The following is an 11,731-nucleotide window of genomic DNA, read 5'->3' as shown; positions in this document are numbered from 1 at the left end:
GTTATTAATAATTATCATCGTCATGACAGAATGTAATTGCAAATGGTGCGGAGAGTTTGTCGGAGGCATTAATGAGCAGGCGCCACCTGCCGTGTGGAAACAGCTGCCCGTCGCTAATATGACGATGATGGGCTATTTTGACTGTCTGTCAGCTGGAGTAATTCAAATTATAATTATTTTTTTTAAATAATGACATTCATTTCATCTGTATTGCACAGTTAAAAGTCCAGCGATAAAGTGAAGCCGACACTTGAAGCTTGTGGCCGAGGTAAGCGAAAATGACTTGCTTGCAAAACATCTTGTTTTCTCTTAAAGTGGAAACCTTGCATGCATTGCAATTAATAGCATATATCTACATATGATATTTGAAATATCGATGGTTTTGTAATTTGTCATTTTGATCATTTTACATGAAGCAACATTCATTCGTGAATTTTCCTGCTTGCTTGCTTACCTAGTAATCCATAGAGATTTTGTACTTGATCCTAATTCTTGAAAAGTCGACTAGTCGATGACATCATTGATATTTTTTCACAGCAGAGTACTGCGGTCCCAAAACGGTTTATGTGGAGCCGTTTCAAATGAAGACACAAGCGGATAGAAACAAATAAAATACAACGCACCGTTTAGGCTGAATGTAGTTGTAATTAGTGGATTGACGCGCATGACCAAACCGTGTGTTAGTGGAAACCCCAAAAAAACATAATTTTGACGATTAATGAAAGAAATGGTTATTTCAGAATTGTGTATCAAGCTGCGCACACTTTGCATTAACCAGCACCCAGAAGGTCGTTGTCAAAAAGGTCGGGGACACCTGCGCCAAGCAGCTTATTATAGCGCTAAAAAAGTCCAAAGTCTTGAGGTCTGTGAACTGTCTGACCGCAGGACGAGATGCTCAAAACACACCGTTAGGGATTAGTCGACTTCAAGCTCTAAACATCGATGCGGAGTAGTAAAGTGGACTTGTTGACTAGTCAACTCGCCTGTTCAACCCCGACGCTCGTTCATTTTTGAGGGATTCAAATGACTTGCGTTGGACCGGACCATTTGCCTTTCATGTGTAGCCGACGCAACACACCAACTTCCCTCTCCTTCTTCGGTGTGTGGTGATCATTTCAAGGCTCTGAGAAATGATGCAACTTGGTGGGGGGGGGGGTCTCTCCACTGACAGTCATAGTAACGTTGAGGTGTGGGCACACACACACACACACACACACACACACACGGTCGGCGCACCCCGCCAGGCCGGGTCTCGCCTGGACTTGTTCCTAATGACGAGTGCGGAAAGGGGACGGCCGGGGACCACGGCGCTCTCTCAACCTGATGTCAAGCTAATTAGTGCAAATTGGACGACAAGCGTTGGTATTTTGCCGTGACGGCGCCGCAGCGCGGCGCTCATCACCTTTTGGAAACTCATTTGTCACCTCGCAAGAGCGGCGAGCGGGTCAAGCTCGCACACGCTCGCTCGCCCGACGTGCGTTGAGCTTCTTTTGCCGTCCGAGGGGAAGGAAACGTCTTGAGGAAACACAAAGTCACTGCGCGCGACCAGCTGGTCCTGTTTATTGGTTATGGTCTATTTTGATGCTAGAGTGTAGAGGGCATATAAACAATTCTTTGAGTGGGGTTAGGGGTCAGGGGTTAGGGTTTTAAGTTGGTAGTCAGGGTTCAAAAGAGGCATTTCAAGTCAGCCTTTGGGTTTCAAGTCAGAGTTAGGGTTTTAAACACGGGGTAGGTTTTAAAAAAAAAAAAGGGCTTGAAGTCAGTGGGTAGGGTTTCAAGTAAGAGTTAGGGTTTTAAACCGGTTTTAGGTTTTCAAAAAAAAAAAAAAAAAGGGCTTGAAGCCAGGCTAGGGTTTTAAGTCAGGGGTTAGGGATTAAAAGTAGGGTTTCAAGTCAGGGTTAGGGTTTCAAATAGGGTCTGTAAACCAGGACTAAGGTTTCAAAGTAGGGTTTAAAGAGGGTTAGGGTTTCAAGCCAGGATTAGGTCTTAAAGTTCACATTTCACTTTAAGGTTTCAAATTAGTGTTTAAAGCTTGGGTTTTAAGCCATGATGAGGGTTTCACATTTGGGTTTTGAGCCTTGGTTAAGGTTTCAAACAAAGATTTGGGTTTCATATTAGAGTTTCAAACCAGGGTTACGGTTTCATGTTGGGGTTTTCAGCAAGGGTGTGGGTTTCAAAGTACGGTTTTAAAAATAGGACTTGAATTTAGGGTTAGGATTTTAAGTCAGGTGTAACTCAATCAATAAATAATAAATCAAGCTTAATTGAAAACAATATGCAGCATTAGCGGATGGTGAGCAGCGCCAGTAAACATGAGCTGTGTACATGTTCATTAGCGTTAAGGAAAAGCTTCCGTGCGGGTCAGCCGTTGCCGTGGCGTGAACGCAAATGAGAGGCGTGCTAGAAACGGGAGCGACCTCGTCCGCAGCGGGAGCCCGCCGAAGGCGCCGCGCCGCCTGCCGTTCATTCACGCCCGCGGGGGACGAACGTGACCCGAACACATCGGACGACGTTCACAATATGCGCACAGTCGAGCGGACTCAAATCAAATCAAGATCGCTTTGATTGTAGCTAATGTTGTGCAGAAAGCCAACAACGTCAACGTGACGTTTTTTATGCCAAAGTACAAGAAGTGCCTTCGTTGATAAGGCGCCACTGGCAGGCACCCAGGGGTTCCTGCACCAGACCTTTTAATTGGAGACTTCCGAACCCCCTCCCGCGGTTACGCCCCCGCCAAGCACCCCCGCCGTCGTTCCCGCGCCTGCGTCGCTCTCGCTAAAGGACGACTTATTAGCTGGCTTTGAGCTTTACACCATCCAATTTGCTCCAAAAACAGAGTATAAGCAATCTTTTTTTTAGATTTTAGACAAACATTTATTTTGGTCTCTTTTTTATTTTTGGGTGTATATCACAAAAACCTGGCCTTTGTTAAGAGTTGTTTCCTTTGTATTATTGATTACAGATGTATTATTGAAGAAATAAACAAGTAAAATATATCCTACTGTTTGCTGTTAATTGTATGAATAATTTGGGCAGTTGGCCCCCAAAAACTGCTTGTGCACCTCCTCTGGGATCACCTTGGAAGCCGTCAAATTTGCAGGCTGATTTTGGGATGTCCGGACTTTAAGAACAGTAACCCAGTAAAAACCAGAAAACTCTCATCTTAAATAGGTTGTGCGAAAGGGGCTAATGACTCGCTAAAACCTTTCCCGCAGCCCGAGTCGCTGTTCTGCGGAAATAAATTCTCGACCTTTCGTCGGTATGCCGCGACAGGGGCGGGAGGGCATTCCTCGATGTGGTGACAGCGACTGTGAAGTTTAACACCCGACACACCTATGCAGGCTAATGAAGAATGACGTGTGCATATTTAGCTTTTTCCTGCTCTTTTTTTCCAACCTTTCAGCGACACCGGCGACATCTTGCTGGGGAACATTATTGCACGGCGCTCGCCCCGGGAAGCGTCGCTCGCGGCTCCGCGGGGGGGCGACGTCAGGTGGTCTCAGACCCGGGAAAAGGTCACGCTCGGCTGCTCGCCGATTAAGATCGACGGAAGCGTCCGCCGGCCCCAAGTTTTATTGGTTTCAATTCCAAGTGCGCACTTGAGATAGCGATCAGCGCGTTAGCGCCAAACAAGCCGTCCATCGAGAATGGACTTAAGCGACCTGTTTGAAGGGCCTCATCGAGAAAATGTTTTTTTTTTTTTTTTTTTAAATTGTGAGTGACATGGACTTGAATTTCTCTTTCACCCGAGATCTCACAATATTCAAGTCAGGGGCATCGGCTTGAATTTCTTGCACCAGAAATCCCCCAAAATTCAAGTTTCTCTTTCACGCAGAGTTCCAACCAGAGACGTTTCGAGGCAATTTTGGGGGGTGCTGAATTATGACTACACGGAGAAATACACTAATATGGCCTAAACCTTAAACCAGGATATCAAAGACATTTTTTTACTTTTACCACTCAATACCAACACACTATTATCATTACCAGTCCTGATTTTTGCTGCATTTAAGTGTTTACATTGTGAGGTAGGAGTAATCTGATGGTTTTTTTTTTTTCTAGCGATGGAATGATGGAGGTGGTCCGAGACAGAACCGAACCATTGTCCACTGTTTGAATTGGAATGAGAGAAGTTAGCTAACCCAGACGTGACATTGGGGGGGGGGGGGATAGTCCGTTAACATTTTGACTGCTTTCAAGACAGAAAGAGAGAGGAGCTCACATATTAGTATTCAAAGTAGTCACAAATGTAATTTCAGTTTACCTGTTGTGCATTGCTTTGGTGGGGGGAAATGGACAAGTTTGGACAAATAAGTCCAAGGTCCACTTATGATACTCGCTGTAGGGGGCTGCTTGCCTTTAATGTGCATGTAGAGGAGCTGCTGTATCAAAATGAGTTGTCTTCCCCTCCAAAGTTTGGATTACAAGATGTTGATTTTAGGATTCCAATTCCTTCCTCTTTTTCTGTGGCTCAACGTTGAAATACCCTTTTAGCAGATTGGAAGGTTGACTTTCCCCATCAAGTGTTGTCCCATTTTTGCAGAAATGTGGGAATGGAATTGCATGGAAATGTAGGAAATTGATCCTGCCTGGCTGGGAGCTCAGCACCCCTGAACCCTGAACCCTGAACCTCTGGCCCTCAAATTGCTCACCAACGTGGACTAGAATTTCGATTTCACGCAGAGATCAAGCAAAATTCAAGTCACAAACAGAGACTTGGATTTCTGTTTAACGCAGACATCCCCAGAATTTAAGTCCGAGACATAGACTGCATTTTTTCGCCCCTTTCGCACTGACCTTCCTTCCTTTTTCCTGGTTTGCGCATCTTGTGTATAAATTATTGATGAGGGACGGGGGGTGGAAGTCCACCTAATTATTGAATGGCTTCCTACATATCAGCTTCGGCGTCTTTGTTTGGCCGAAGGGCAGCGCGAAAGGGACTTCTGATACTACATCGGAAGTCAACAAATTCATCATCAACCCCCAACACGCGTCTCCGTCGTGTTTGATTTCTTTCTGCAGCGTCGGCCCTCGTGGGTGCACGGACCCCTCGTCTCAGGATGCCCCGGGCCGCCGGCCGGTAATTCAATTGTTTGCCTGCTGCCCCGCGCCTTAGCTTGCGGTTGATCTAATTAAATCAACGGGTTCGCACGGCAGCGCGGCCTTTCTCCGCGGTAATCGGCTGCTCGTTAGAACTCGCTGCCGCAAACAAATTGGGTAATTACCCCTAAAGTGGCGTCTATGTCAGGGCCTCGTTTTGCCGATTCGTCTTTGCTCATTGTTGTCGTTTCGCTGTGCGACTCGGCATAATAGGTCATTAAAAAAAAGCTAATTGGATGGAGCAAAAGCAAAGTGCCGTTTGAATTTTGTTTGTTTGTTTACTTAGGGCTATATTTATTTGTAATAACCTAATCAAGCACTGGCCTGTCAATCAATTAGACGATCAAGAGCTCGACTGGAGGCAAAGGCGCGAGCCAGCGTCGCGTGATTAATTTGCCATTTGTCGGTATTGTGACTCGCGGCGCTCCGAAAGTGAATACCACACACACACACAACTGTTTTCAAACGTGTGCGTGGCAATTAGCATATAGAGAAATGTCCCGAGTTTCAAATCTTTCCCAATGACGGCAGCATTCGTTTGAATGGCTTTCGTGATTCGAGACTGTGCTTGCTGATTATTCATTCACACGGAGATTCCAGCAAGATTTCCCAATACCGTGTAGTTAAGCGAGTGATTAATGCCAGTTGGACAACTTGATACTCATTTGTAAAAAAAATACTGCCAAAAAAAAAAATGTCCATCCTAAAATTGCTTTTTTTTTTGTTCCATATCCTTTCATTAAAAACGGTACCAAATCAACCTGTAGCAAATGAATCTAGGTTGCTATATCCAAAATTATAGACAGGACATATTCATTTCAACAGAACCAGGTAATGCCCGGTACAACCCAGCGATAGAGCCGCGACCTGCGGATTGCATTCAGTCAGCAGGCCAGAAGACGCTTCGCTCATTTGGGAAATAATCAAATATGTCAAGTGTGATCGCAGGCTCTCGGCTTTCGGAACGCCGTGGCGATTTGGCGTTCGTGCGAACTGGCGGAGGGTACGTGGAGGGCTGCTGCACGTGGGTTCAAATCGTCTTTGGTGTTCGCAGGCACCGGAGTGAAGTCGATCTCCCGTCCGTCACGTGCCGGAAAACGAAGAACTTCGTCCGGCTGGCTCTTCTGGGATGCGGCCATCTTTGCGAAGGCCTGACAAGCGTTAGTCCTCCACCCAGGTGTGTTTGGGATTCCTAACTGCGGCGTGAGTAAGGGGAGGGGCGGGGGGGTTTGCAGCTACTCTCCTCAATGTCAGCTCGCCCTCACTGGCGTTCAATAGAGCGAGAACAAGATGTTCGTACGGGGCCCCTCAGTGATGGATCGCACCGCTGAGAGCGAAGTCAGCAAAGTCAGTCTGTCAAAACGCAAATAAAAGGCAACATTTTGAAGGAAAACAGAACATTTTCTTTCGGGACTCATCAACATGTTTTCATGCTGTTAGATTATTAGCAAAACCAAACGTAAAGTCCCCCTATTTGACCAAAGCAACTTTTTCTACTATTTGGGATGTGATATTGTCTCTACGGTGCCTCAGTAAACATGTGAAATATGAATTCAAATGGTGCCCGCATACGTTCCTGAGTTGCTGACGTTTTTATGCCCAGAGGAAAGGGCGCCGTCTTAGCCAAATATGGACGAAGCGGACACAAAACCGGCTCAAACAGAAGTAGCTGTCAGAGGGGCCTTTTTGTCTGGACACTCGGATGACAAAACCAATTGACACTTTTATACGAAGTCCATGTTAGAGAGTCACTCTATGGAGGTCAAAAGAGCCAAAATATGGGACCTTTAATACATTGAAGTTAAGCAATTGCATCTTCTAGACTTCGAATTGGAGTAGAGCAGACTAAAGCCACGATTCCACCAAGCGGTTCGGTTCAGTTTGGTTGTACGGTTGGATCGATAGATAAACCTTGAGCAGCTGGGCATTTTTAGGGCAATAACTATGTTAGCTGTGTTTTAAAAAAAAAAAAAAAACATCGTGTTTACATGGCGTTATCGAAAATCCAATGATTTCTGAAACATAATCTGTAAATGTGTTGAAATTGTACCAATGCGACTGCATCTAATTGGAGAAGAACAGACCAAGTGGTACGGTTCAGTTCGATTGTACGGTCGGGTTTCGATAACACTCAAAGCATAATGACATCGACTCCTGACTCTGCCATTAACCCTTTGTGACGCCGCCTCCTCTCAGGCTCCGATGAGTGTGTGTGTGCGTGCGTGGTCTAATTAAGACAAGGCAGCCCGACGTGGTAATGAGCTCCCTCATTAGGCAACAGCTCTTCCTCGTTAGGCGAAGCGGCGACGGAGCGAGCTCCTTCTCGGGAGCTCCCGCTGCGTTCACCGAAGGTGGGATTATCCTTGGAGATGAGATGGGAAAAATCACATTTGCGGGATTGGGGCCTTGGATATTGACGGAATTGGCAGAGTCACTTTAGAGGTCGCTATGGTTTTGCCGTAGTCAGAAATTTGTGTGAAGTCAACCCCCAGAGCCAGTTCCACTGAGCAACATGACATTTAGTGGGCATGTCTATCATGAGTAGACCCGCAAGAATATCTACAGAACCCTTACCTGAAAAGACACATCTGCCACTTTTGCTTGGTTGCACTGTCGAGATTTTATTTTGTTTAAATTCAGTCCCCAAGGATAGTTTCATTGAGCAACATGAAATTTGGCAGGCAGCTCTATCAAGAGTAGACCCATAAAGAAAAGTCTCAAGAAACCATGCCGAAAAGGCACAGGAAGTCGATCTATCATTTTGCATTGAAGCGGCCATTTTAAGCTTGTTTTTACAACAATGCAGAATCAGCTTCACGTTTTTCTGGATTGCACCATTTGGAAGATGCTAAACTCATGATTGGACCTGAATTCTGCCTTTTATCGGACGCATGCCATGCTAGCGTGTTTACCCACTGTGACATACTGTATGTACACTGTTAGACACACTTGGGCTAAAAAAAAAAAAATCACATCTTCTCTTGAGGTTGTACTGTGTGTTGGTGTGACGCAGTTCATTGAATGAAACCTCTTAATTGGTCTGTTAGCGTTACGGCTGAATGTCTAACTTTAGCCTTTAGCATTGCGTGTTTTTCGGTCGCGTTCTCCCGCCATCTTTTGTGATCGCCAAATGGCACGAGCTGCCTCACTATATTTGCCAAAAAGTTTGAATTCCGGCTTGAAATAGCTGCCGTAGCCATATGGCGGCAAACTCCAGACATATGCGCTGAAAAGACGCCTTTGCACTTTCTCATGGAGAAGAGATGCCGCCCAAAAAAAAGACACCTGAACGCTCCCCCAACCGCCCACATACACAATTGCCCCACTTCACACCTTGTGTTCTGCCATCTGCTTCAGCTATTAGCAAAGCTCCACTCAGACTTTGCCAAATTGGCACGTTTAAAAATGTCTGAAACCCTCCCAATTTGTTTGGTTACACTTTCAGATCTTGTCATACAACTGCTTGTTCTTGTCTGGTTCCCACAGGTCAGTGTCAGGCAGACTTGGGTTGCCATAGTAACAGGCTGATGCCCAACAAAGACCTGTGAATGAGAGATTTGCGGTGCCAGCCGTTGTCACTGTACACGCTAATGCCTTTGACGTTTACAGCCAACATCTTACAGCGGTATGAGGAAATCATGCAAAACAAATGCGAAGATGCTCAGCTAACATACAATAGCATACAGATCAGCGGAGCAAAAGTCAACCACCAATGGAGACAATAATCTTAAGGTGTGGAACTGTTCGCTCTCTTTTTACTATTGTTATGGGAGCTCGTAGCTAGCCACTTTAGCTTAGCTTGCGAAGCTTTATAGGAATGAAGCAGTCAAATGTGTGCCTGTTGGTTTTTGACAGATTCAAATGATTATGCAGATACTAGGCCCTATAGCACAACGTTAGCATTTTGGTTTGGGAGCTAACCACAGCATAACATTATTTATACAGGTAATAAGTACATTGCTTACCTCGGAGTAGACAAAAGTGTGCCTGTTGATTTTTGTGGGAATTAAATAACTATGCGGCCAACCGCCTGATAGCTAAGCCTCAATTTACTACTAATAATGAGTTAGTATTTTGGTTAGGGCGCAAACAAAATCATAGCATTATTTTACAAGTCATACAAGTACAGTCAGAGGTGCCCCATATTTTGCAGTTCGGCATTTGCGGATTCAGATTTTTTGGGGTAATCCATCCCCCGTTATTCGCGGGAACCCCCACTTTTTCGCAGTATTTTTTTCCTGATCCCTCACTTATTTGTGTTTTTTTTCTCCCGCAGTTATAAGGCATGGCAATTATCCACTGTACATCGCTAACCTTGGAGTGGACAAAGGCTTGCTAGTTGATTTTTGAGGAATTCAAATGTGTGGACAACCATGTAGTAACGAGGCCTCACCTTCAAAGCATAACATTAGCATTTTGATTAGCTTGTTTGAGTTCCTGCCTTTGGGGCGCTCGTAAGGCACGGTACCGCTGCATCTGGAACAGTTCTCACTATGACAAAATACAAACCACAACAAATGTTACAGCGCTGCTTTCACTGTGCTTGCACTTGATTTTCACGTACGCTACCTTACATCCACCACATTGCGGTGTTTGTACGCTGACCGCAGCAACGGAGACAATTGAACAGGATGCCACACGCTGTGTACGTTGTCCAAATTTCTGTCAACCTTCCTTTTTTCGCAACCTGAGACGGTTTGAAAATTTGTATAACTACAGTGAATTAGGACTAATCAGAATGAATATGTATTTCCCCAACGTGTGTGTCTACTGCATGATTATCATGTTTTTTAAGTGCAATAATCCCAAATGGCGGCTGTGTACTATGCTAATTAACGAAGCCGCGATTTGTCATTAATTGCGCTTGTTGTTGCATGACTGATGCGGCGTGACGTTTATCGCGCGAGGTGGCATTTTGTTAAGCGGAGGAAGGAAATAACATCTGCTCTTTAGCGCGTCAAGCTAATAATGGCGCAAGAAGACGGTCGCTTGGCGTTCGTCACCTTCTCGTCAAGGTGTCTGTCATCTGGTGACACACGCTCGTTTTTCACGGAGGATTCCCATCCCCAAACGTGCTCTCTGCTGACACAGATGATGAGAGACGTGTTGTTTGATTCTCTGCTGAATTGTAAGCAGGCAGAGCTTCATTTCATGGAGCCCAATAGTTTTGAAATTCAAGATGATTCAAAAGATGAGCGATCCCCCGTCTACATTAGCTCCATCCCCTAAATGTGTTCCAACTTCTTCATGACAGTTTGAGATCCACCTTTGATGAGATCCGCAATCTGGATGAGGCCTAAAATGAGGTCCACTATCTACTGTAGTACATCACAGTACAGGAGATCAACCGACTAAATGAGCTGAAATCCACTCTCGAGATGAGATACATTTGGATGAGATCCACAATCTAGATCCCAACCACTGTGCTGTGAGGTTTCCATCCTCACAGCGATGATCTATAGATCCGCCTTCCTGATTTTACTTCAGGAGTGATCCACCTTTCAGTCAAGGTCCATTGTACAGATGAAACCCATTTGAAATGTGATCTATTTTCTCAAAAAATAACACCATCTAGATCGAATCCTTTTTTTTTTTTTTTTTTTTTTAAAAGAGGTCTTGTAGAAGTTGTGCATGTGAGTGTAATGCCTGGATCAGACTATAAGATAAATATGGTCTGTCGCGATGGCTCGATGTCAGACAACTGCCAAAAAATCCTGCCGTGTGGAGACTGGTAACACTACACGACATATATTACCATATCGCTGTATCCTGTCTTTTCTGATCAGTGGGCTAATCTTGTCAAATCAAGCACCGTCGGGGGAGACGCTACAGGATACGACCGTTATCATTGCAGCAGCAGCAGCAACAACAACAACACAGTTTTAATTGCGGCAAAAAAGAAACGAAAAAAAAGTTTGGGCTGTCCATTTTTCAAGGAGAGCTTCAGGTAATGTTCACATACTTTTAATACCGCTAGCAAGCAGGCAACATAACGTTATGTAGCTAGCTTGATAGGTAGCTTGTGCTAGCGCCGGTGTTCTGTCAATTCATCGTCTAAAGTTTGGGTAAACATTGTTTTTTTGCGTGCGGATAAATGTGGACAACCGAGGGAGGCGAGGCGCTGTTGCAACACACAACCCTATTGGTCCACATCAAGGTACGCTATTGGAGGTTCTGAGTGATACGTCACATTACACAGAAACCATCCCAAAAAGAAAATCAAACATGCCAGACTTTTCATTTTGCCGTCACAGGGCCAAGTTAATCATCGTGGATTATATAACACGACAAGGAGTTTTGTCGTTCTCAACAAATGCGTTGGGCCCCATTTGGAAAATCATCTGCGATAGCAAATCGGCCCAAAATCTTGTAGGCATAAGTGAGTGTAAGAAAGCACCTGTGATGTTGTTTGTCTAGCAGAGGTTCATTCATTGCGCACCAGCATGCGTACAAGTTGGATGTCCTGAAAGCCAAAACAGTCCTTCACAACACACGTTTTGTGTTCTTTGTCCAAAAACTGAGAAGAGCCGAGGTGTTTTTAAGTCCCCTCCTCCCCGTTTACTCCAGCTCCTCTTGGTTTACAAAACAAGACATCAAGGTCACACATCACGGCTCATCGCTAAAGCCTCGC

The sequence above is a fragment of the Phycodurus eques genome, chromosome 14 (assembly GCF_024500275.1).
Source record: "Phycodurus eques isolate BA_2022a chromosome 14, UOR_Pequ_1.1, whole genome shotgun sequence".
NCBI lineage: Eukaryota > Metazoa > Chordata > Actinopteri > Syngnathiformes > Syngnathidae > Phycodurus > Phycodurus eques.
This window is presented reverse-complemented; position numbering follows the sequence as displayed.